Here is a 25,775-nt window from a genome sequence, read left to right as displayed (position 1 = left end):
TGATTAGTAATATTTTATCACAATAAGGATGGTGACATCAGTGCAACCCATTCAACTTAGGGAAGGGTTGCCTATTTTTGATTCTTTGTGATGTAAATGGAATTACTAAAACTATGATTTTTAATTCGGTCAATAAGAAGCCATTCAGCTAAAGATAAAACAATGGAGACTACCAGTCTTACTGAGTAACATAATTGCATCTAGTCCCCAGAAACTTCCACATCAATCTAATAGTGTATAAATGAATCGGAGTCTTAATTAATGTTTCCATAAATACGCTGAAGGGCAGCTCTGAGAAAATGGAATAGAGACTGAAGAGAATATGTAAGTAACCCAATTTCTACTTCTTCCCATTTCACAGCTTTGCTCTTCTGATGCTGCCTAGTAAACACATATATATTTCATCCCCACGGCACTGACTCACTCAGGACTTTGGAAGGTGACACCTCATTGATAAATTCAAAGTTGCGTGGATAGATACTATTTTGTTCTATGAATGACAAGTAACTTCAGAAGAGTAGTTTCCAGGAATACAATGCATTTAAAATAAGGACAGGTGATTGTTTATTGGTCATTTACTGTGGCTTAGGTACTATGCCAAATGTCTTAAGTTTACTATCATAACAGCCACCTTATGAGATAGATACCATCACAATTCCTATTTTACAAATAAGGAAACTAGGGCACAAATTTAAATAGCCCACTAGTATTGGAGTTTCTAAATACTTTTTGTAAAAAACAAAATAGAAAAAGTCACATGAAAATAATGGAAATGCCCAGATTTGATATATTTTTTAAGTTTATTTATTTTGAGAGACAGAGGGGGAGAGAGAGAATCCCAAGCAGGCTCCACACTGTCAGTGCAGAGTCCGATGCAGGGCTCAAATTCAAACTGTGAGATCATGACCTGAGCCGAAACCAAGAGGCAGACGCTTAACTGACTTGAGCCATCCAAGTGCCCCTGATAAAAATTTTAAAATCTAACACTAAGGTGTCCACTTTTTTAGCAGAGTGACTTTCAGACAGCAAGCTATGGTATTAGAAAATGTGCAGAAGTACCCACGATATGGACCCACTCAAACTGTATGTGGGACAGGAAGGGCTGGGAACAAAATTCGCAGCTCTGTTTTCAGTGGGTAGAATTACATGAGGTCATTTGGCAAGAAGGCACCCAGAGGGCAGTGCTTGATGATACCTTTCCACTCCACCATCTGTAAATTGGCCTGTGTTTTAAATTGATCAGACTAAAGGAATGATGACCAGGGCTCTCAGGTAAGTAACTACACCCCTCTGCATTCATCTGCAACTCCACTTTTTCCTTTCAAGTTTCCAGTGACTTCATTTGAGCCACACCACTACATAAAGGAGAGAGGTGGACAGTTCAGGGGAACATTTGAGGAGCCAACTGGCAGTCCCTAGAATCACCTCTGCCTTTAGTCTCCATGATTTTAGCATTGCTAGAGCCAGGTTGTAAAATCTAGCATGCGACATGAGCCTCCTAGGTCAGCTGTGGCTCCCAGAACAGTGGCTGTCAACCCTGAGCCTCCAGGAGGAATTCAAACAATGCAGAACCACCCACAGCTGGAGGCTCCCAGTCTGAATGAGGTGGTAGAGACCAAATTACTGCTCCCACTGGCACTGAGGCTTGGGCACCATGCTATCCTGTCTCATTCGACTCATTATCCATGGAAAGAACTTGGCAAATTTTTTATTTCTTAAATCAAAGATTTCCCTACTACTCTTCTCAACTTGGAGAACTCTTGAAGAAAATGTCCTTGAGTTTCAAGAAAAGCCACCCATCAAATTTTTTGGGGGATTTAGGGAGAGATGATTTAAATTGGGATGATTTTTAAAAACTGTTTTAGGGTGGGGCACCTGGGTGGCTTACTCGGTTAAGCATCTGACTTTGGTTCGGGTCATAATCTCATGGTTTGGGAGTTTGAGCCTCGCATCGGGCTCTGTGCTGACAGCTCGGAGCCTGGAGTCTGCTTCAGATTCTGGGTCTCCCTCTCTTTCTGCCCCTCCCCTGCTCATGCTGTCTCTGTTTCTCAAAAACAAAGAAGCATTTAAAAAAAAATTAAAAACTGTTTTAGGTGGAGGGTGCCTGGGTGGCTCAGTTGACTGAGCTTCCGACTTTTGATTTGCCCTCAGGTCCCAATCTCACGGGCTGTGAATTCTATCTCCACATCAGTTTCTGCACTGACAGCGTGGAACCTGCTTGCGATTCTCCCTGACCTTCTCTCTCTGCCCCTCCCCTGCTCATGTGTGCATGTGCTCGAGCTCTCTCAAATACATAAACATTAAAAAAAAAAAACTTTTAGGTGGGTAAAGGGATGGGTAAAACAGGTGATGGGGATTAAAGCGTGCACTTGCTGTGATGAGCCCTGGGTGATGTATGGAAGTCCTGGATCACTATGTTGTACATATGAAACTGATATTACACTGTATGTGAACTAACTGCAATTTAAATAACAACTTAAAAAAGAAAAACTGTTTTAGATGGATTTATGGATGACATTAATGAAGATATAAACATATCAGTTTGTATTATGAATTTCACCTTTATCCTCACCTTTCAAAATTGCTCTGTTTGCAAGTCCTCCTTCAAAACAAAATCTCTTTAGCTTTGTGACCTGTTATGCTAATTACCAGAGAAAAAATATTTTTCTTGTTCTCCATCCCCTGTACATTTGTTTTTATTTCTTTGAGTACAGTTAACGCACAATGTTATGTTCGTCTCAGGGGTACAACTCAGGGATTTGACAAGTTTATATATTATACTAATGTTCACCACAAGTGTATGTACCATCTTTCCATTATATCACTATGACAGTATCATTGACTGTATTCCTTAGGCTTTGCCTTTTATTTTCGTGACTTATTCACGAACTGGAAGCCTGCATCTCCCTCTCCCCTTCACCCATTTTGCCCAACTCTCCAGCCCCTTCTCTCCCTCTGGCAACCATCAGTTCTCTGTATTTATAGGTTTGGTTCTGCTTTTTGTTTATTCATTTATTTGGGGTTTTTTTTGTTTGTTTGTTTTGTTTTGTTTTCGATTCCAAATATGAGTGGAATCATATGATGTTTGCCTTTCTCAGTCGGACTTATTTCACTTAGCATAATACCCTCTAGGTTTGTTTTTAGATACATCAAGCGTTGCAATTGTGTGCGGGCAGGATAAAATGTTGTTGCTAATTGTACTGGTCTGGGGTGCTGATAACATGCCATTTGCTTTATGTCAGTTTTTCCCTCCAGCAACTATTTCTAGCCAATGGTATCATTTTTATGTGTAGTGCTTCCAAAAATTAAAAATAAAAATTTGCAAAAGTATGTTCCTAAAGTTAGGGAATTACACATATATTTAACATCATTCATTTGCATACTAAATGGGGACACATCAATTATAGAGTAAAATTAGTTTTTAAAGATTTTTCACTTAATGGTTGCTATATAAAATGCTTATTCTTCTCCTTAAATAGGAAGCACATCCATACAAATAAAGTCCCCTGCCAGTTATCTTAAAGAAAAACAAAACTTTATTTTTTTAATGTAAAAGACACCTGCTATTCCATGTAAAATGTGTAATGCAGGTGAGAAGATGGTTCAGAATGAAGCTGGCCTTTTCTTCCCTATGTTGCTTCTGTCTTGCCTTGGTCAGCCCCCTGGGTGGGGGAAGTCTCTCCTACCCCTCTGGGCCTCCCTCTCTGGGTGCAGAATCAGGACAGAAGAACAGCTACTCCATGGCCTTTGGGAAATGATCACCGTACCTTGTAATAATGACAGTCCTTTTGGAGGTCACCTCCCACATCATGGCCTTTTTCCTCTAGATTTGATCTTCAAATTGGACTTCACATATAAAAAAGTGGCATTTGAACAGCATTTCGCAGTTTTTAAACCACAAAGCATCTCATTTGCCTCTTGGCAACAGTACAGGGACTTGAGGACCATATTCAACACAGGTCAGCATTTCACAAGGCTGCTTCTCCATAGCTGCCCGGAATGGGCCAACAGCACATAGCCACACAGGGAAATGGTCAACTATAGGCAAATATGACAAATTGACTAAAGCAATTCAATTAGCTGTGGAGAGGCCTAGGACTGCAGGGTAGGGGTGGGCGAGCAACGACTCGCCCCCCTCCCCCCCCCCCCCCCCCCCCCCCCCCCGCTGCCTTCCTCGTTTATTCTGCAGATGTGAGCATAAACAGGTCAGAATGAAGAGACAGGTACACAGCAAACGTTTTACTGTGTTCTTTAGTAGGGAAAACAATGTTTTCCCAGATAAAGGATATTTGGAAAAGACCAGTTGTAGCTGCTTTATTGGGTGGTTACTACATGTCAGGCGCTCTCCTAAGTGCTTTTGTTTTGTTTTGTTTTCATTTAATTCTTATGCCTCCCACAAGCCTGTGAAGTAGGTAGCATTATTTTTTTTTTCTTTTTGTAATCACTTTAAAAAGATGAGGTAACTGGGTCATGGAGAAGTCCCTTGTCCTAAGAGCTATTTTCCCCCAGCTTTATTGAGATATAATTGACATATTACATTGATGATTTGATATACACATAAATAGCAAAATGATTACCACAATAAGATTAGTTAACACATCTATCCTTACCTAAGTTCTAAATCCAGGATTCAAACCCAAACAATCTGACTACAGAGAATATGTTCTTAACAGCTGGATATGCTGCCTTCTGACAAAATTTACTTCAAATATTAAAAGAAATGAGAGCATGTTAAACGGTTTCCTAAATATACTTGTTTAAAACATGAAAAACAAAGAGCCTTTACTTATATGTGAAAGTTTTTTCTGGCCAGTACCTGGGCTCATATAATTCAGAACGGTGCTGAGTCTGTGCACAGGGCTATGCCAGCCTCTGTCTACTTAATATTGGAAAAGATAGGAAGCTTAACACAAGGCATTGGTCAACACAAGGCACTGGTCAGCAGCCTCTGGGAGAAGAATAATTAAAAAAAAAAAAGAATTTTAGAGCTGGAAGGAAACCTAGATAATTTAATCTCACCTTTTCATTTTATAACTGAGCAAGCTAAAGCTCAGATTAAGTGGCTTTACCCAGGGTACGAAGAGCTAAATAGTAGCAAAGCCAGGATTCCAACCCAGGCTTTCTGTCTGCATTCTCTGTTACTCTAAGGTGCCTCCAAATTTGTGAGAGAGAATTTTCCATTTCCTTTTCAAATGTTTTAAGAAACGTCAAAAGCTAATATCCATGTATTTAAGTAAATTTATCTGAATTTATTTTTGCCTCTATTATATACAATGGTAAATGGAAATGTATTTGGATTTCCCAAGGGTACTTGAATTTCATGAGTTTTACATTTCCTACAAAGGGGCCAGGCTCAGCAATTTAATTTTCATGGGCTAAGAGCTCTGATTAAAGCCTTTACCTTGACAAATAATTGGTTTTGAGAATAGGGGATAGAGCTAATTCAGAGATATGATAAGCATTCATTCATTTACTCAGACATGTATTACATGCCTATTATGTTTTAGGCACTGTGCTAGGTATAGCTCATACAAATATAATTATGACATAGTTCTTTCCCTTTAGGTATATGTTTTCACTTTGTTTCCTATTAGCAAAGGATCTGATATATTCTTGATGTTCTCAAATGAGGCTGATGTCTCCCAAGGTGTATGAAGAGTGTTAATTGTGGTATACACCACGATCATTACCATGATTTTTGATGGTGAGAGACAAGCATTTTCAAAAAAAATTTTTTTTTCAACGTTTATTTATTTTTGGGACAGAGAGAGACAGAGCATGAACGGGGGAGGGGCAGAGAGAGAGGGAGACAGAATCGGAAACAGGCTCCAGGCTCTGAGCCATCAGCCCAGAGCCCAACGCGCGACTCGAACCCACGGACTGCGAGATCGTGACCTGGCTGAAGTCGGCCGCTTAACCGACTGCGCCACCCAGGCGCCCTGAGACAAGCATTTTCAAAAACTAGTTATATGTTCATTTCAATGTATTTTAGAAAAACCAAAACAGCTCAAAACCCATATTTAATAGATGTTATGGCTTAGGACATGGCCAATTATGCTCACAATCCATTTTATTTTATTTTATTTAAAAAAAATTTTTTTTTAACATTTATTTATTTTTGAGATAGAGAGAGAGAGACAGAGCATGAACGGGGGAGGAGCAGAGAGAGAGGGAGACACAGAACCGGAAGCAGGCTCCAGGCTCTGAGCCATCAGCCCAGAGCCCGACGCGGGGCTCGAACTCACGGACCGTGAGATCATGACCTGAGCTGAAGTCGGATGCTCAACCGACTGAGCCACCCAGGCGCCCCTCACAATCCATTTTATACAGACCATATGAACTATGGGTATGAAGCTCAGGCATGTTCCATAAACCCTCTTCCATAACATTTCCAAAGTATGACAATACGGATTTTTTAAAGTTTATTTATTTATTTTGAGAGAGAGAGAGTGCACATGAGTGCCTGAGCATGCACGCAAGCAGGTGAAGGGGCAGAGAGAGGGAGAGAGAGAAACCCAAACAGGCTCCGTGCTGACATGGGGCTCAATCTCACCAACCGTGAGATCATGACCTGAGACTAAATTAAGAATCAGACACTTAACTGACTAAGGCACCCAGGCACCCTGACCATATGGATTTTTGAAAGTACAGATGATATGGAGGCACCTGGGTGGCTTAGTCAGTTAAGTGTCTGACTTTGGCTCAGGTCATGAACTCAAGACTCGTGAGTTCGAGCCCCGCCTCAGGCTCTGTGCTGACATCTCAGAGCCTGGAGCCTGCTTCTGATTCTTTGTGTGTGTCTCTCTCTCTGCCCCTCCCCTGCTCATGCTCTGTCTCTCCTTCAAAAATAAATAAAAAATATTTTTTTAAAAGTGCAGATGATATGGATTAATAGCATAGATTCTGCATGTACTGAATTTCTGTGTTCATCACTGCATTTTTTTAAGAAGATGTATCAAATTGTGACTTCTGAAGTTGACTCATTTAATATGTGAAGTATAATATGTAACTTTATTAGGTTAATTATGCATAATGCCATTCTCTAAGCAACTTAGTTTTAGCTACACATATTAGAATTGATTAGTTATTATTATTTATATTGTTTGCTTTTATATGTTTGACTTATGAAATATAACATTACTTTTGATTATAATTTTATGGTTACCTTATAATTATGACAAGTTATTCACTTTTTCATTCTTAATTCAACTATGTGTTTGCATTACAAACAGTAAACATCAAAACTACTTAGTAAAAACAAGCTACATTACACTTACTTGTTTAATGAGATGGTTGAGCTTTTAGTTAGCATCTGTAGCTTTAACCTGCATATCTGCGCAACAGGCTTTTTGCTATATTAAAACTCTCTCACACACCTACATCACTGCTTTGTAAGCTCTTAAAAAACAACATACGAGGCCATGAATGACTAGGCGAGGTGTAAAGGCTATAGCATTCCAGAGGAAGCTAGCATCTCAGCCTTCATCACTAAAAACCGCTGATAGTAGGATTGTTAAAAAGAGCGAGTGACAGAGAAGAGGAGGGAAACAACAGAGGACTGTTAGGACCAGTCTCCAGAGAGTCTGATTTCATAGATTGGGGCTGACTGATTATTCTGCATTAAAAAAAAAAACAAAACTCATAGGGGTGCCTGGGTGGCTCAGTCGGTTAAGCATCTGACTTCAGCTCAGGTCACGATCTCGCGGTCCGTGAGTTCGAGCCCCGCGTCGGGCTCTGGGCTGATGGCTCAGAGCCTGGAGCCTGCTTCCCATTCTGTGTCTCCCTCTCTCTCTGCCCCTCCCCCGTTCATGCTCTGTCTCTCTCTGTCTCAAAAATAAATAAACGTTAAAAAAGAAATTAAAAAAAAACTCATCAACACCAAAATATTCAAGCCTACAGAAAAATATTGTATAAAATTCTCACCTGTCCCATTACTCAGATTGAAGTTATTAATATTTTGCCAAATTTGCTTCATCTATTTTTTAAAGGATTTTACAGCAAATCCTTAGCATCCTAACATTTCATACAAAACACTTGAGTATGCATCCTTAAAAACTGGCATTTTGCTCATAACCAGATACCATTATCATACCTAACAAAATTAATAATTCCTTAGCCTTCAAGCTTTCTATGTATCCCCAAAATGTCTTCTTATAGTTGGTCTGTTGAAATCCAGATCTAAATAAGTGCCATGCATTGCATTTCATTATTATATGAGTTAGGGTTTTTTTTTAAGTTTATTTATTTATTTTGAGAGAGAGAGAGAGAGAAAGAGAAAGTGCTTGTGTAAGTGGGGGAGGGGCAGAGAGAGGGAGAGAGAGAGATATTTCCAAGTGGGCTCCACATTGTTAGTGCGGGGCTTGACGTCATGAACTGCGAGATCATGACCTAAGCCAAAGTCAGATACCTAACCAACTTTGCCACCCAGGCACCCCTAGTTTGTTTTTTCAATGAAAAATTCCCATTTCACACGAAACTACCATTAAGCAGCGCTCAGTCAGGTTGGCCCTTTAGGCTTTTACAAGAAAATTCAGATTTAGAAAGGTCATAGATTTCATTTCTCCTTTAACATATTTCTACGCTCTGTGGGTTTACCAGTCAGGGTCTTTTTATGGGCGATATGAGATGGAATGTGGGTGAAATGGAAAGAGGTTCCCGCGTGTGTGAACTTTGAATAGACAAGAAATGGTACTCCTAAAGCAATTGCAAATTTCCTGTCTTTCCCCAAAATGTTTTACAAAATGTTCCCGTGATTAAGTTTTTCTTCTCAGCGTATAAACTTGAGGAATCACCATGTTGTACACTTGAAAGTAATATAACATTGTGTGTCAACTACACTTAAAAAAAAGGTTTTCTTTTCAATTCAAGCAGTTCAGGAAATACTCTGTGCAACATGCCCCTCTTGGAGGCTCATGATGTACATTTAACATATTAAAGGCTCTTTGGTATTACACAAACTTTACTCTGTGTTTCCCAAACTTATCTGATTATGGAGTCGGGTCTCTTTTCCCCACAGATCCCCTATTAACATCTTTTGGAACATAGTTTGAGAAGTGCACTGATCTTTGCTACAATTATTACTGCTTTGATTAGGTACACCAATAACCATCTGTTCTGGCAGAGCACTTTAATAATCACATTTGTTAGTTTTCCTCTCACTCTTAGTTTTAATCCCACTGAAAGATAAGTGCTATTAAGTACATGATATGAGCCCAGTAACAAAATGCTGCCAGTTAGGATGTAACTTAAAGCCTTAAAATTTGAAGAACTTAATTGGTAAAAATTAAAATAATCCCCAATTACCTGTGTTGGCTGTTGCTAGAGAAAAAGTAATTTCAGAATGTATCACTCATATTCTCATCTCCCATCCCCTGTCCCTTTTACCACATTTCTAACCCTTGCCTGAACAACCTCTAATTTGGTGCTCTAAGGAATAGAAGAACTTTAGGAAATAGCGACATTTCCGTTGAAACTAGGCATCATAGGGGTGCTGGGTGGCTTGGTCAGTTAAGCATCTGACTTCGGCTCAGGTCATAGTCTCACGGTCTGTGAGTTCGAGCCCTGCATCAGGCTCTGTGCTGACAGCTCAGAGCCTGGAGCCTGTTTCAGATTCTGTGTCTCCCTCTCTCTCTGCCACTCCCCTGTTCATGCTCTGTCTCTCTCTGTCTCAAAAATAAATAAACGTTAAAAAAAATTAAAAAAAAAAAAGAAACTAGGCATCATAAAGATGAGTTCTCACTTTTTCTTTCATGGTGATCACATAAACATATATGAAAAACAAATGAAGTAAGAAACACATAAATCAAATATTCCTAAAGACAAAGATTAAGGAGGCCACCACTCTGAAAGCTGTAAATGTATGTTTTTGTCGTCTTGAGAGAGAGAGAGTTCCTCCAAGCGCCCTGTAGCATCTTCTAACTGCTCCTCTCCATCTATACACTGCTGTGACCGCCACCATGCAGGGATGCCAGGTGGTGGTGGGTGGCAATGACATCAGTAAAGATTCCACTCACCCGAGGGAAGCAGAACTATTACTCAAAAAATGTACCAGTTTAATTCTGGAACTTCTTAGTTCCTCACTCTGGGTGGTAAAAATGTCTCTGTGGATTTTCGCTGCACTATCTGGGCAAGTACTTGGGATGAACAATCTTTTCTCAGCTGGGGGAAAAATCAAAATGCCTATTCAATAAACTAGAACACCATTTCTCCCCATTCCTCCTGAAGCTGTGAGATTGATTCCTCCTTCCCAAGGTTTGAACTTTGTGTGTGTGTGTGTGTGTGTGTGTGTGTGTGTGTATGGCACCCAACTACAGAAATAAGGCCTGGACCACAAGATAATTATTGGCTGTACAATGTAGTTATAATAATTGACCACTGTAAATCTCATTGTTATATTTTCTCATTAGTTAGCATTTACATTAACTTTTCCCCTGCTCATCAGAATTTTCATCCTTTGTTTTTTTCCTCTCAGTTGGCACAGTGAAATCAGATTGGATTCCAACTAGGTGACCTGGGCTTAAAACCCAGCTTCACTTACTAAGTGTGTGTCCTTATGCTATTTACCTAACCTCTCTTCACCTGTGAAATGGTGATTGTAAAATTACCTCAAGGATTATGAGAATTTCACCATGTGAAAAATATGAAAATACTCATCTCATATCCAGTATGTGGGCAATTGGCAGATGTTGAGCTCTTTGCTTTCTTTTCTTTTCCTCTGCTTGCATTATTTATCACTCGATCCCATCATTTCAGGAAGAAAATCAAGAATACATGACTTCCCTGAATGTGTGGGATTTTCTTTGACATGATACCAGGATGTAGCACCATGAAAGGCTTATCCTAAAGGGATCTGCTTCAATTTGTCGGAGCAGATGAGAATCTATTGGAGAAGCAGCTGTCCAGGTAGCTGGAGGAAGAATACAGGTGAGCACGGAGCCTCTACTCCTGCCCACATCAAGTACTAGGTATTTGCTTTTGTTTTTAACTTATTCTAATTGGCCAAAACAAGTAATGGAAACTAAGCATTCCTTTTCTTCTTGTATAGACATCAAAGGGCCTGTTTCAAGTAGTAAGGAGACTCTGGTCCATGAGGAATGTTTGTGATCCTACTGTATGAGCATAATTGAAGTGACTGACAACAGCAAGTGTTGACAAGGATGTGGAGAAACCGGAATCCTCTTATGTTGCTCACAGGTGGGTAAAATATATTTTTCAGTTTGAAAAATAATTTGGTGGTTTCTTAAGAAGTTAAACCTACCACCTCACCCAGCAATTTTGTTCTTAGGAATCTACCCCAGAGAAATGAAAACAAATATCCACACAAAGGCATGTATGTGACTGTTCATAGCAGCATTATTTATAGTAGCAAAATACTAGAAACAATCCAAATGTCTATCATTTGGTACATGGATGGTGGAATAGTATTCAGCAGTAAAAAGGAACAAACGACTGCAACAAGTATAAAATTCAAAAACATTATGTTAAGTGAAAGAAGTCAGATGCAAAAGACCTACTGGATGATTCCATTTAAATGTCTAGAAAAGGCAAATCTATAGAGACAGAGAAGATATTGGTAGTCACCTGGGGTCAGGTGTAGAAATAGGGATTAACTGAAAACAGAGATAAAAGATTTTGGAGAGATGTTGGAAATGTCCTCAAAGTGGATTGTGGTGATGATTAAATAACTCTAAGTTTATTAAAAAGTCATGAAATTATAGATGCACCTAAAATAGATTTTATAATATGTCAATTATACCTCAATAAAGTTGTTTAAAAAAATTTATCATTATGCAGTTAATGAGATGATCTCCACATCAACAGTAACAGTCAGAGATTGTAGAGGATATCATCATCAGGCTGTATTCTTGGAAACAGTCCCACATCTGTCTTTAAGCTCAAATATTGGGGCGCCTGGGTGGCTCCGTTGGTTATGCAGCCGACTTCACCTCAGGTCATGATCCCATGGTTCATGGGCCCCGCATGGGGCTCTGTGCTGACAGCTTGGAGCCTGGAGCCTGCTTCAGAGTCTGGTCTCCTCTCTCTGCCCCTCCCCTGCTCACACACATACACACACACACACACACACACACACTCTCTCTCTCTCTCTCTCTCTCTCTCTCTCAAAAACAAATAAAATATTAAAAAAAATTTTAAGCTCAAATATTATTATTTCATGACTTTGATTATAAACAACTCCAAAGCTCCAACTTTCCAACTGGGTAAGGAATGGGGTGGTGAGCAAGGGGAGAAGCAGGATTGGGTGATGGTAGCCACAGGAGAGAGATGAGCATTCCAGAGCTACTTCTGTTTATCAATAGCAGGAATGGAGACAGTAGGATGCCTGTATGGTCTGGTCTTTTGAGGACCTGGACCCAAGATAGCCATCTCACCATTTTTCATCTTGCCCAGAAGTTTCTCTTTGCCTCACCTCTCCCTCACTCTCCCTTTTTCTTGATTTCCAACCTCCTTGGGCTGTGCTTTGCTATCTGTTAGTCCTTCAGTCATCTGTGCACCAGGGTGTCCTATCTGACTAGACCTTCTGAAGTATCTTAACCCTTACATGTAATAGTTTAAACCAAGGAAAACCCTATGCTTCAATCATTATTTTCCTTATACTAATGAAACTCATAAAACCTCTTTCTAGGTCTCATTCACAAACTTATACCTGAGAAGCTAAGGTTATTAATTTGCAACTTACATTGTGGAAGAAAGTGAATGTGGATGAGAATCTCAAAGAATAGTGAAGCTTGACTATTTTGGAACTTGATAATTTAATAATTCTCCTGTTCACTTCATTCAGCCCCAGTATTTCAGAGTAAAATTATCAAGAGAGAGGAAGCACTGTTTTCATGCAGATAAATGTGATATACTCCTAATACTGATGGTTGCCATTCTACAGTCATATCAAGAATAATCAGAAATGTATGAGTTAACTAAACCATAATTTGGCATATGGTGCTTATTTAAAGTAAAAGCCTATTTAAAATCTACTTAAAAAAAATTGAAAATACCCTCCCAAACCTGTACCTGCCAGGTGAATAATTCAGATATTGAATCATATGGGCTTCTTTTCTATAAGAAGCTTATAGTATTTTACAAATAATAGCTAACAGTAACTGATCTATTCCGATGTCCCAGGCACCTTATTTAATCTTACGAGTAGGAGCAATAGTTACTCACATTTTTTACAAATGAGAAAAGTAACACAGAGGTTTTCTGTTCAAAGTGACAGTTGATAAGTAACATAACCAGGATTCAAGTCCAGGTCTTTCTGACTCCGAAGCCAGTGTCTTCAGTCACTACACCGTACATCTAAACAGACCTCCTGATAATATCTTGCAAAAACTGTCACCCTCATTTTAAAAAAAATGGAAAAGCCACAGGGGACATGGCATATGACCCACTCAAGAATAGCCAATAAGTTGGTTCTCTATACATTTCTGTCCTGGGCTCCTCTTCAGCACTTTATAAATTGTTCACAAGGTTGTAAGACTCTCTTGAACAGGACTCTCTTCTTTTATAGGGTACTTACCTGAGCTCTAGCTATAGGCTTCAGACAGCCAGAACAATTCAGACTCTTCATTTTCTGGAAATCACTGGAGTGGCTGAAAATAAAAGGACCATTTGTATTTAGCTTACCAGGTCATCAGAGCCAATTAAGGAGCAGTTTTGTTCACTTTACATTTAATGCAAAGATTTTGGCATCACTTCCACTGAGGAAGAGACATGAGATGATGGATCAGTGACATTATCATGTGGTGGATATAAGCATGTATTTTAAGGAACTAAAACTCATCCTTTTACTTAAGGCACGTCATTATATATCAAATCCCTTTAAAATCTCTCTTCGGTATGTTTCAGAATTGTTTATCTTCTTAATCTGACATCAGGCAAGAGTAGCAGAGGAGAAATCCTGAGAATGGAATGAATGATTTACAGAGGAATATGATTTAAAATCTTTCATTGTGGAGATGTGACTGCTGCTATATTAACTGTGCAAAACAACCCAGTCCCCAGATTAATAATGATAAGAGGTTGCACGGGCAAGCCTGGCAACTTCAATCTTTCCCATTTTCCCTCTAGAGTTCTCTGATCGTGAGTGCAAGTGATGGCACTCAATGATTTTTATTTTCCCTAAGTAAAAGAAATCTCAAAACTCTTTAATCTGTTTGGTAAATTAACAGAAAATAGGATCATTATTTCCAGGTCTCGGTTTCATAACCAATAGTAACTCCAACTTATTGAGAACCTACTATATAGGTTCTATATAGTATATATAGAACTATAGCGCCTATATAGAAGTTCTATATAGTTCCAATTTATTGAGCGCCTATATAGAAGGCGCTGTACATGGAATTTCACATTTCTTATTTCTAATCCTGATAACTAGGCAAGTTAAGTCTTCTTATTCCTATTGACAGGGGAAAAAAACCAAATACCTGAGGACAAGGGAGATTAAAAAATTCTGTCTGACTCAGAACTCATGTGCTTTCCATCATGCTATCTTGCTCTTCACCAAATCTGGGAGTATCATCAAGGATTCGATTTTTTTTTTTTTTTGGCCACTTAAACAAACACTGTCAGTTGCCTACTTCATGCCTAAATAAACCTTGGATATGACAACCCCTCCCCCCAAATAAGACATGAACCTTGTTCATCAGGAGCTCCTAATTCAGTAAAGAGAAAAGAACAGAATTCAGTTATAAAAAGAATGACTTAGACAGTATATGCTAAGGGAATATAGAGAGGGGCAGTTATGAGCTGATGAGAATGGGTATAACTTCCTCAAATGAAGCCAGGCCTAGGTGGGCCTCACAGAAAGCACGGTTTGGATAGCAGAGAAGAGAGACAAGAACATTCTACAAAGACCTGGAAGTAAGAATGGGCATGTTGCATTGAAGAACAGTGAGGACACACACCTGTGATGGGTCAGTGTGATGGGGTTTCTGCTGGGGAGCAAAAAGATTTGAATGTTACAGTGACATATCCTATGGCAGCCTGTGACACTAAGGAGATTCCATTCCAGTCAGGGTCCAGGGAATAGTTACTCAGGTACTGCTTCCTGTCTTGGGTAAAAATCTGTCTATTTTTTTTTTTTTTTTTTGCCAGCATATAAGAAGAAGAAAAGAAAAGAAAGGGAAAAAAAGAAAGGAAAGGGAAGGGAAGGGAATGGAACGGAACGGAACGGAACGGAAGAAGTCAGGGGAATCCCAGAAGGGTCATAGGACAAATGTAGGGCTAGAAATGAGAATTTCTGGGTTTTGTTTTCAGTTTCAGTCATTTATTCTCTGAAAACGCAACAGCAGAAATTATTGAAGCTCTTCTGAATTAGTTTCAGCTAAATGGGAAAAATATATAATCATCTCCCCCTCCACACACACAAATTCATCCCATTCTAAATATGCGGATTGTTGGAAGTAAGACACCAAGTGTTCAAATTACTGACCCGGGTAATGAAAGTACTCCCAAACTACTCTGTTTCATCCCCTTCAGCACACACAATGCTGGCGACAGGGTGAGTGGCAAATGATGTTTTAAAACTATAACAATGTTGGGAATTTTTAGTATAACAGGAGAGATGGTATTAACACTCTTTATAGTTTTCAAGTACAGTTGCTAGATATAGTGTAATTTTTTTTTTACTGTCATTATAGTTTTCCTGCTACCTGGACAACTTGAAAAATCTCCAATGTGTTTAATTATAGTTTTGATCGAGCAAGATGGGGGGTGAGCAATTATTTTAGTGAGTTTTATGAAGGCAAGTTAGCATTCCAGACAAATGTTCCCAAGCTCCCTCAGCTCTAATTTGGATTTAAAAAATTCATTTTACTAACTTGCTGAGCTTAAAAGATTGGTGCTGATGTTTAGCTGTCTCAGCGCTGCAGTTTAGAAGGGCAAGTAAAGAACACCACTCTGGGCCCCTAAGGCTGGACTGAAGCAGATCTAGACAGTGCCCATGTCCCTGGCTAAGCAGAGCCTAGCAGAGCCATTTTATGAAAGACAGAGCAGTAGCGGATGCCTGGGTGGCTCAGTCGGTTAAGCGTCCGACTTCAGCTCAGGTCATGATCTCATGGATCTCACAGTTCATGAGTTTGAGCTGCACATTGGGCTCTGTGCTGACAGCTCAGAGTCTGGAGCTTGCTTCAGATTCTGTGTCTCCCTCTCTTCTGTCTCTCCCCCACTTGTACTCTGTCTCTCTGTGTCTCCCAAAAATAAATAAATGTTAAAAAAATTTTTTTTAAAGATGGAGCAATGGAATAGACATATATATTCCACAATGGGATAACACAATCATATACACTCATCCTACAAATTCATCTTGCTTTTAGGAAGGCAGCAATATATATTTTTTAAGTTTATTTATTTATTTTTGAGGGGGAGAGGCAGAGAGAGAGAGAGGGAGAGAGAGCAGGCTCCTCATTGTCAGTGCAGAGCCTGATGAAGGGCCCGAATTCATGAACCATGAGATCATGACCTGAGCTAAAATCAGGAGTTAGACACTTAACTGATTGAGCCATCCAGGCACCTGTAGGAAGGCAGCACTAATACGGGCAGGAATGAAGGCGGTAAGGGAAAGTTTCAGAAATTGGAGATTCTAACTTACCCTTGATAGATCAAAGGTCTGGGAGGCCCTTGAAATTTTTTATCCCAACTGGTGAATAGTATTGTCCATATGGTGTTCCCAATAGGGGCTACTGTTTCTAAGTTGGGAAACACCGGAGTAAGGTTCATAGGAAATTCTTTTAATCTATTTCCGGAACCACTAAACCACAGTTCTTGCATTATAAGTGCTCTCTAATGCCATCTTGCTTTCATTCACTTGTTCATTTATTCAACATTTATTGGATGTCTACTGCAACTACAGTAAATGCAGTGTTTACTGAGATTGCTCATGGTCTAGTCAATAAAACTTGATGATACGGTATAGAGAAATATATGATTGTGAACTAGGTGTTAATGGTGACAGGAGGAAGACAGCAACGGTGAAGTCTTCCAGGAAACTGTGATAGCCGGGAAAACTCTGAAGGACAACGAGGAGTACAGTCCAGGTGGAGAAGAGGTAAAGCGGCTTTCTAATAGGAGAAAAGCATGTCCAGAGGGATGAGAAAATGTGCATGACCTTCACAAAAATAGGAAAGGTGACAGAGCTGGGTGACAGACAGGGCTGAGTGATTGTCAGGATTTAGCTCTGAGTCATCAGCTGTACTCTGGTTTATACAATATAATGAATTTTGACTGTTTGGACCTGTGGAATTCAGGAGCCCATTTTATGGATAGGAAACATGATGGCAGACTGGTTCAGAATGCATAGCTCTTTGAGGCATAGATTCTCCAGTGTACCCAGGTGGTAACGAAACAAGAGCACCTCATTTCATTTCTTTTTTTTTTATTTATGTTTTTAATGTTTATTTATTTTTTTAGAGAAACAGAGCATGAGCTGGGGAGGGGCAGAGAAAGAAGGGAGACACAGAATCCGAAGCAGGCTCCAGGCTCTGAGCTGTCAGCACAGAAACCGATGAGGGGCTTGAACTGACAAACCGCAAGGTCATGACCTGAGCCAAAGTTGGACGCTCAACCGACTGAGCCACCCAGGTGCCCCTGATTTCTTGAAGTATGAAAAGGAATTCTGCCAAGATCATTTTTGTGTTGTTCTCTTTGAACAATCACCTATACCTTTCTCACGGTCCATAGAGCAAAGGTATTTTAACACGTGTGTAGAGGGCAGCTGATTTTCAGATCTGACCTATTTTTTTTGAGGAGCAAAATTTGATCTCCTATTTCTTGAGGTATTAAATCATTTTCATCACACATCCAAGAGAACTGAAGAGCTTATGAAAAATGGCAAAGCCAGAAAATGAGTCAGTGCAGACAAAGAATTAGATTGAAGGTCTCCTAAGGCTTGGTCCGGATGAATCTTCAGGGTATTGTGAATAGGAGCAAATACACTAGAACCTGAGCAGAGTATGTATGTGTTGGGGGTTGGGCAGCAGTAGAAGCGGGGTCAAGGACTGACTCAGAGTAAAGTTCTCAGGCAGGAAATAGCCCTATCAGTGAATAATATAAAAGGACCTGAAGCTCACAAACATGCAATGCACCATTTTCTCCTACATTTCTTCCTATAACTAACCAAGGACTCAAAAGCAAGGCCACTGCTACCTCTTTCTTTTGTCTATGACCCTCAGCTCCAGCTGGGAGATTGATTTTCTTCTCTTAGAGCTGCCTTTAGTGATCATTTCATCCTAATTACATTGGTATAAATATGATGAGAGTAAGAAATAATGTGATTTACACCCTACTGGGATGATGCTGGTCCCTACTTCTCTCCCCAGACTGTGCCACCTGAGCAGGTGCCCTTACTACAAACTGTGGAACTTGAGGCTCATACAATTTGTGTAGGAGTCAGAGGGTGCGGAGAAGGATGCTCTCTAAAAAAGGAAGAAAAAAAGAGGGGCACCTGGGTGGCTTAGTCGATTGTGTCTGACTTCAGCTCAGGTCATGAACTCACAGCTCATGAGTTTGAGCCCCACCTTGGGCTCTCCACTCTCAGCACAGAGCCCACTTTGAATCCTCTGTCTCCCTCTTTCTCTGCCGCTCCTCTCTCTCTCTCCCTCAAAAATAAATAGACATTAAAACAATAAGAATAAGTAACTAAAAGAATAACAAATCATGTGTGCAAAATTAAGGCCACGGATGAACAATTACTTAGGAAAGAAATCACAACAGGTAACTGAAGCCTTGGGGATTTGGAACTTTTCCAAAAACATCTTCAGGGAAATTATCAGGGATGCTTTACACAGAAATGCTTCCTGATCATGGTCTAGTTTTCACTACACACCTACAACGCTCTACAAGTCCAGGCCACTCCCAGCATGCACAGGGACCCGTGTGAGTTAGGGACCAGAAGCTTCATTGGCTTCAGGGCTCACCCAGATATGGCATCACTGATGAAGGCTGCAGGATGACTGGGATACACATCCGGGTTTGCCAGAAAGCCCCAGGTTATGCCTGTTATTCCTGTTTAAATTTTAATAATTCCCTTTTCATTCTGAAAACAAAACAAAACAAACAGTCCCGCTCTGCACTGTCAATTAAATGCTCACCCTATTTATGTCGGTCACCTCTGGAACTGTACACGCTGGGACCAGGTAGAGTCTTTCCACTCCAACTTTTGCAACTTCCTTGCCTTTCTGCCCCTGCTGGACCTGGGAGAATCTCTGTTTCCTGATCTTAAAGTGGGGGTAATCACATCGACCTACTTAGAGTGGGTTGCAAGAAAAGGTACTGTTGTGCGGGTTTTTATTTTATCTCCCTAGAAGTCATTTTTAAATATAAATTATATCTTATAAAAATTAGTCATTGGTGTGTAAGGCATCTTCTGTTCAAATTTTTTTTTTTAGTGTTTTTATTTATTTTTGAAGGAGAGAGAGAGACAGAGCATGAGCAAGGGAGGAGCAGAGAGAGAGAGGGAGACACAGAATTCGAAGCAGGTTCCAGGCTCCGAGCTGTCAGCACAGAGCCCGACGTGGGGCTCGAACTCACAAACTGTGAGATCACGACCTGAGCCAAAGCCGGACGCTCAACCGACTGAGCCACCCAGGCGCCCCAGGCATCTTCTGTTTAGAGACCCAAGAATCTGTAAGTAATACCACGTAATCCACTAGAGTTAGTCCTCTCTGGTCTGCTTTCACAAAGATCCTTCTTAACCAACCTAGGAAGGAGCAGCAGGAAAGCCTGCTTAAAAAGACCACCCGGGTGCCTGTCCTTTGGGTAAATCACTGCATCTGGAGGTGCCGGTGGACTAAGGAAGTGTTATCCACGCAATAGCTTCGTCTTGGTGGGTCATACTGTGTCAGTTCATCAATGTGACAGAAAGACAAGCAGGAAAGCAAGGCAGAAGACCACCCCCACGTGAAGCTGCTTGGCATGGCTGGCCCAGCGAGGACAAGAAGACAGCTTCATTGTGGGCAGGCTACTGGATCCAGCACAGCACTTCAGAGCCTTTGAGTCATACGTCAAGCGCCAATAACCGGGCTTATTTTCCCTGCCAAAGTCACATGCACTGTCGAGGCAACATCAAAAAGTTGATTTAAAAGGCAGTTTCCTCTGAGTGCTGATTTAGGCACATAAACAGTGGCTTGGTTAAATGCCACTCTGTGTTTAAAGTAATTATACTTCAGCCCTGGAATGTGGTGATGTGAGAGCCCCACTGCAGCAAACAAAGTTGATTCTATCAGCAAACTCTGGAAAGTCAGCTGGCCTGGATGCCGCTTCTCCCTGAATTTACTACTTCCTGCTTGGGGACTGTCTCTGGAAAAGTCAGAACTTGAGGACAAGTGTGGGTGCACTGCCCAGCCCTCTAAGGCTGGTGCCGGCTTGCAACCGACCGTGTGTCGGGAACACGGCTTGGGAATCTTGGCCCATAGGAGCTGTGGTCACTCATGTTCAGAGGGAGCCCTTGGAAATAGCCGAGTCCCATTGGAGCAGTGGTGGCTTTGGTCTGTGCGTTACCCTGTTTTGCCAGATTCTGCTGGGCTGGACAGCCACTGCTCAGCAAGCCAGAGAAAGGCTGGTAGGTGGGCAAGGCTTCCTGGGAAGGGTGACATCCTTAGGAGCAAGAGATGATGACTCTCAGCTGCTGGTTCCAGAAGCCCTGCCTTGATGGCCCATACATAGGTCTGACTGGTGTAGTCTAACTGCATCCTAAATAGAAGGACACAGGGGCCCTTTTGTCCATTTCCACTTTGGAATCATACCTTTCTCAGAGAAAAAGACCTAGTAATCACCTTTCCGCCCTACGTCTTGGCAACTAATTCCCAACTGTGTGCCAAATCAGTGGAACTTTTCTTGTGTCTGGGAAGAATCATTTCCCTTCATCCTTACAGAATTTCCCTCATAAGTTACTGCTGGCAACTATATTCGTGCTAATTAGCTGCCCTTGATGGATTTATTTCATCCAGTTGTAAATTTTAGAGGAGACGTTCCCAGGCCGACTTAAAAGTAGAAATCACAGAACAAGCTGAGTGGAAATCGGGTTTGGATGACCTCCACAGAGCAAGTCAAGCCAATTCCCATGGGGTTTGAACACAGCGTTCCCAGGGAGGCAAGTCAAAGTCAAATGACAGACCTGGAAGAAGTCTTATGGACACCATTTAGTTCAGTCACTTCATCTTATAATGAAGGACCTGGGGCTCCTGGAGGTGAATGAATTTGCTCTGTCACACAGCTATTTACCAGTCACCTCAGAAAGTGAAAAGGGTATGTGCGACATGGTGACCACAGGGATCATTCCTGTTTGTCTTCTGAGACAACTTGAATACAGTTGTCATAAGCAAAGACCTGGTCTGTTTTTCTCAAGTCCGCCTTTCCTTTCACCTTCTAACCTTTTTTTTTTTGTTTTGTTTTTCATGGAATACTGATGTATCCCCAAAGAAAACACATGGAATCCAGCTGATGAGATGTTTTAGATATTCCAAAAAGTATACAAAGCAGCTGACGTAATTTGGGTAGGTACAGTGGACCAGCTGTTGGAAAGTACAGAGCTCCCCAAACATCTGGACTGATCTGTGTCCTAGGTTCCAGTCATAAACTGTCCATTAGCTATAAACCTTTATGCTCTGAGTCTGGTATATTCTCTGATTCCCCATCTGTCTCTGGCCCCTGAAGAGTAGTTAGGGAAGGTGGTGATGGTAGGAAGATTTGTTTTATGGGGTAATTGAGAAGAAATCTTTCTGATCATATTTATGACAGCTCTTCCAAATGGCATTTTTTTCTTTGTGTATTGGCCTCAGATTTATTAGAAGTGAATGTCACGATTTTCTCTTGTTTTTTTTTTCTTCCTCCTTTTCTTCCTTCATTTCCCTCCTTCTCCCTCTCCCTTTTTTCCCTCTTCCCTCTATCCTTCCACCTCCCCCTCTTGTTTGCCATTCTTGTCCTCTTTATTCTTCTTCCTTTTTTCTCCCCCTCCTTTTTCTTCACACCTCAAAGCCCAACTGTGCTATTTAATAAAGAGTCACCCACACCACATGCTTGTGGAAGGGATACTGTAACAGTTGGTCACTTGTTGAGCCCTGGCCTCCTGTGCATTTGTTAAAAATGAGTGTTCTTTCATCTTGCTCAGCTTTTGTATAGATATGAGGAATATTCATGTTTTAATATAAAATACCAGAAGCCTCTTCATTTTCCAGAACCAAGACCAAGAGTTTTCAGTATAGAACTTCTGTCATGAGAAATTTTTGCTCTGTGTTCAGAGCTGTACTCTCCATGGTTAAGTTTAAATGATGTCAAAATAATAGTCAAGCGGGTACTAAACTGACAGTACTGATTATATTTTTTTGCCTCACAATCGTTTGAAACACTTTAAACATAGGGATTCTAAGGATCATCTGGACTTCCTTAATATTACAACTTTATATATATCTGCACCAGATGAAACCTCGTCAGTTCTACAAAATATATACATTCATAATTGTATTACAATAATTATCTGTTGATTGCAATGGGTTAAAACAATTTGCATTGCAATTAAATGATTCTGACAGCAAATCACAAGTAATCATCCTCCCTACCAGACCTGTTCCTCCTACAGACTTCCTCATTTCTGTCAGTGGCTGCACCATCTACATTCACATTCAATCTATTACCAAGTCCTGTCAATTTCACTCCCACAGTCTATTTTGACTCTGCCTATTTTGCTTCCCATCTCCATCTACTCCGGTCCACCCAAGCCACCATCAGTTCTTTGCTGGGCTACTCATCAGTAGCCTCCCACCTGGTCTCTCTTCTTCCACACTTGCCTCCCTCCAATCCAGCAACCAGAGCAACCCTTGAAACAAGTGAACATGGGCAAGTTGTGCTCTTGTTCCAAATTCCTTAACACAGGTCTAGATCTATTGCCCCTTCTCTCTTGGCTCCCTAAACTGTAGCTGCCTTTGGCCTTCTTTTGGTATGTGAAATGATGTGGAACATTTCCTCCGCCCCTTTACCCCCACACCCCTGCCCCAGACACTCACTAGTTTCTTTTCATCCTCAGATAGGTCTTAACTAAATGTCAATCCTTGGAAAGTTTTGTACCCAAACTAATGTAGTTCCCATTAAATATAGTATAATGTAGTTCCACTCCTAAATATAATAACTGGCTTTCTTCTCTCAATACGCTTACCACAATCGATCGGGGATTTGTGTATTTATGTTGTATGATAATAATATTGTTTATTGTATTATATATAATGTTTAACTTCTCCTGAAGACTATAAATTCTATGAGGGCAGATACCATGCATGTCCTAGTTCAGAGAGGCATATAAAACATTAATATGCTTTCAGTCAATACTTGTGAACAAAGGATCATCACTGTAATGCATTTGTACATTGCATGTTTTTTTTCTTTAAAGTGCATGAGTATTCTAGGGGCTCCTGGGTGGCTCAGTCGGCTGAGCGTCCGACTTCGGCTCAAGTCATGACCTCACAGTTCATGAGTTCAAGCCCCGTGTCAGGCTTTGTGCTGACAGCTCAGAGCCTGGAGCCTGCTTCCGATTCTGTGTCTCCTTCTCTCACTACCCCTCCCCCACTCTCTCACTCTCTTTCAAAAATAAATAAATATTTAAAAAATAAAAAAAAATAAAATAAAAAGTGCATGACTATTCCAATACCCTTAAATTTATGTACCTATTGACCAGATGATTGCATCCGCCTTTCACAGACAGTAAAGCAGTTTAAAGAAAAAAAAAAAACAAGTTAGGAAAAGTAGTTTAAGGTTCTCAAGTTCAGAGCTGCCAAATATAGAAAAACAATAACAACCATTAACATTTACTGCTCTTTTATAATGTCCCAGGAGTGTTCCAGTTGCTTCATTTAATCCCCATAACAACCCTGTGAAGCAAGTAACGTTATTATCCTATTTTAAGGATATGGAAGTTAGGTAACTTATCTAAGGTCTCAAACATGTACACACATAGTATTCATTTTTTTTTAAATAAAAAGTATATTTTCATTTCATCTTACTGAAATACCGCTCTAACATATTGAGCTTTACCCAGTCAGGTTTCCCATACTGAGGAATACTGCGGATGGAATGATTTCTGTTCCTCTTTCTTGGTCACCATTCTCTTTCTTCTCTCTATATCCCCTGCCACTGCCCTCCCCACCCTCCTTCTTCCCTTCCCTTCTGTTCCCTGCTTCCCCGAGGCTGTTCAGTAGTAAAACCTCTGACAGAGCCACTTTTCTGCCAGGCTATCATATACAAGGTCAGTGTTCCCACATTCCAAAGGTAGGTAAAAATGTGTGTGGAAAGCAGGGAATTCTGCCAGAACAATGACTCACTGTGTCCATGCAAAACAGTTCAATAATAGGCCACTGCCTTAGCCAGAAAAATGCTGCCTGTCCCTGTGGAAAGTAAGGGAGCTAGCATATAGCACTCCTGTGATTTAGGAGACGCTTTCTATGACCAATGGGAAAGACATACCCCTCATAAACCGTGCCCTGACTTTTTATTTCATAGGCATGAACGGTGATTTTCAAAAAGGGATGGGCGTGAAATGTGTTTCTGACATGTAATGTCACACAGATTTATAGGAAGCATGTTCAGCCACCTCTAGGTTATCCGGCAATTAGTGACATAAGTGGGGAAGCGTCTGGTCCTGTTGCTTCTCCCAGTGCTTTGTTTACTTGATTGTTTTTTTGTTTTGGTTTGTTTTTGTCCAGATTCCTGTTGATATAAACTTCCACTAGTGGAAATAGAGGATTGAGGCAGAACTGGGCTGGGCTGCTCCCTGTCTCGCTTTCTTCCAAGCCCAGCCTTAGACTGCAGGGAGCTGACCTGACCCCTTTCTTGTGCCTCGAGCCTGCATAAACCCCACCTCGGACCAGTCCCACCGCCAGCCTACTTTGCTGGCCTCACACTGTGGCGGGGAGAAAGAACAAAATCACCCTTTGCAGATCAGGGCTCTCATAAATCTGTGCTCTGAAGACTCACCTGGTCTTGAACATCACTTCCCAGTGATTCCACTCGCCCTTAATTCCCTTTTCCATTCCCCTCAGTGGCAATTTCTAGACTATTTGATACTTTCCTCAACCCCTTCAGTCTAGTCTGAGCCAGCAGTTCTCAACCTTGACAACCTATTAAAGTCTCCCCAAGACCTTCTGAAAACACAGGCCAATTATATCAAATTCTCTGGCAATGGATCCAAGCATCGGCGTTTTTAAAAGCTCTGCAGATGATTCCAGTAGACAGCCAAGGATTAGAACCATTGTTTTTAAGTAGATAATGTCACCTCCTACTTCAGCAGAAAACGCGATGTGGTATAGCACAAATGTGTCGCAAGTTTTTCTACATGCACCCTGTGGTCCTTTGCTCAGTTAAAGCAAACTAAGTCCTTCATAACCATGTCTTCTACAGTCTTGGCCAAGACCTGCTCATGTCTCTAATCTCTTTCTCTTTGCTGGATCTTTCCCTGCAGCGTATAAGCAAATTTAAGTTTCCCCCATCTTTGATAAGATCCCTACATCTTTTCATCTCTCAGTCTCCAGCCTCACACCCATCCACTATCCACTTAGTTCTTCATGTTCTGGTAATATTTGCCCTGAAAACCAGCTTTTTCAGCTGGACTAACTCTTACTGACCTTTCATAATCAGGCTTGGTTGTTTTCAGCTCTCCATGAAAGGTTGCCGGATTCAATGGCTGAATCAAGACTTTTCTACAGCATTTAGTACATTCAATTGACATTCTCTATTTGTTTTTCTCTCTTCCCTTAACTTTAAGCTCCTCGAGGATAGGAACC

General features: G+C 40.8%; 1 protein-coding gene across 7 annotated transcripts in view; it reads right to left on the bottom strand.

Annotated features, from left to right (window-relative positions):
- FRMD6 (FERM domain containing 6) overlaps window positions 1-25,775 on the bottom strand; it is a 329,953-nt gene that overhangs the window by 89,646 nt on the left and 214,532 nt on the right. For 6 of the 7 annotated variants that reach the window (XM_047862033.1, XM_047862042.1, XM_047862039.1 and 3 more), the window contains one exon: window positions 13,532-13,604. The exons of the other annotated variant lie outside the window; for it this stretch is intronic. The gene's annotated coding sequence lies outside the window, so the exon portion shown is untranslated. The remainder of the gene's footprint in view (window positions 1-13,531; window positions 13,605-25,775) is intronic. 7 annotated transcript variants of the gene reach the window in all.

The sequence above is a fragment of the Prionailurus viverrinus genome, chromosome B3 (genome assembly GCF_022837055.1).
Source record: "Prionailurus viverrinus isolate Anna chromosome B3, UM_Priviv_1.0, whole genome shotgun sequence".
NCBI lineage: Eukaryota > Metazoa > Chordata > Mammalia > Carnivora > Felidae > Prionailurus > Prionailurus viverrinus.
This window is presented reverse-complemented; position numbering and strand designations above follow the sequence as displayed.